The following is a 1,356-nucleotide window of genomic DNA, read 5'->3' as shown; positions in this document are numbered from 1 at the left end:
GCTGCATTTTGTTCAAATCTGTTTTACTCAAAATTCTTCAAAACTCTTTGACTCCATTCTGGATCTGCATTTTTCTGCATAAGCCTAACAGTTGAAATTTCTTTGGGTTCTTCAGTTGCAGAATTGGCACTGATGTTACAGAATGAACACACTTTATTCCTGTTCAGATTGAAGTCTGCAAAGTCAATGTGTTTCTTTAGTGACAGGAGTTGTATGTGTGTTATTCTTTGGTATGAGAGGATAGGGCACATAGCTGCAGCCTGTCACTTTTGAGTCATCACTCACTTTACTCAAATGTTCTTAATGAGGCAGGGTAGTTCACTTTGGTGGGTGATACAGGAGGGATCCTGTATAAATTGGCAAGCATAAACAGGGTATGAAAACTTAGTCATATTCCTTAAGTATTAGTCACAGAGAACACAGTTATTTATCTGCTTTACCTAATCCTTCTGAATTGAAAAAGGAACTTAATTCATTGCATCTGAACGCCATGTAATTGACCTCTGCCCTCACCCGATATTCCAGGGAAATCATTCCTGCTCCTACAGCGGTGCAGCCGAGACTTGTCTTAAAGACCTTCTTCTTAAACGTCGTTTCCTTGTTCCCTCCCCAGGACGAGAAATTCGCCGGGATGGCCATGCAGCAACTGGGAAATAACTACAAAACACATCTCTGAAAAAGAGGACGAGGAAGTGAAATCAGAGGGCTCCGCCGCCCTCCGGGAAAGGGAAAAAATACGTACAAATCCCTGAGCAGATGGTGAGTATAAACACACCGGAGCGGAGCTGAATTTCTCCCGGTGGGGAACTCGGACTTTCTCCTCTACGCTGCTCGCCTCTCGGCCGAGGAAGCCGGGGGGAAGCTCTCTGCCCGGGGACACACGGACACGGACAGACACATGGACAGACAGGGGACGCGCACACACAGCCGGCCCACCCGCACAGACGGGGACACGCTCATCATCCCTCGCACACGCAGAGACCGCGGCGGCCCCGCTCCGCGCCGCGGGGACCCGCGCCCCGCACCGGCACACGCGCGGAAGCGCCGCCCCGGACCGCCCCCGCATCCCTCCCTCCTCTCCTCCCGCCCTCCCTGCTCCCCGCCCGCCGCGCACATACACACACACGCACACACACTGGCCGCAACATGACGGCTAGGCGGACAGACTGACAGACCGGGGCACCGCCGCTCCGCACGGGATTATTCTCCCCGCGCCGGGGCGACGCAGCGAACCGGCGACCCAGCGGGGCGGGGGCGGTGCCGCGCCGCGCTGCCAGGAGGGTCCCAGCCCCCGGCGGCAAAGGGCGAGCGCCTCGGGCGCTGGAGGAGCCCGGCCAGGTAACGCGTCCCTCCCGG

The 1,356-nt window shown here is 55.6% G+C and overlaps 1 protein-coding gene across 6 annotated transcripts in view; it reads left to right on the top strand.

Annotated features, from left to right (window-relative positions):
* Positions 1 to 1,088: 1,088 nt before the first annotated feature.
* The window catches only part of CCSER1 (coiled-coil serine rich protein 1), a 629,908-nt gene continuing 629,640 nt past the window's right edge, over positions 1,089 to 1,356 (top strand). For 5 of the 6 annotated variants that reach the window (XM_042049676.1, XM_042049678.1, XM_042049682.1 and 2 more), the window contains exon 1: positions 1,090 to 1,338. The gene's annotated coding sequence lies outside the window, so the exon portion shown is untranslated. Of the gene's footprint in view, positions 1,339 to 1,356 lie in introns of all 6 variants that reach the window. The other variant, XM_042049677.1, reaches the window with a different exon arrangement.

This window comes from Corvus kubaryi, unplaced genomic scaffold (assembly GCF_017639235.1).
Source record: "Corvus kubaryi isolate FWS band 111438036 unplaced genomic scaffold, C.kubaryi_AGA036_p1.0 71, whole genome shotgun sequence".
Lineage (NCBI taxonomy): Eukaryota > Metazoa > Chordata > Aves > Passeriformes > Corvidae > Corvus > Corvus kubaryi.
This window is presented reverse-complemented; position numbering and strand designations above follow the sequence as displayed.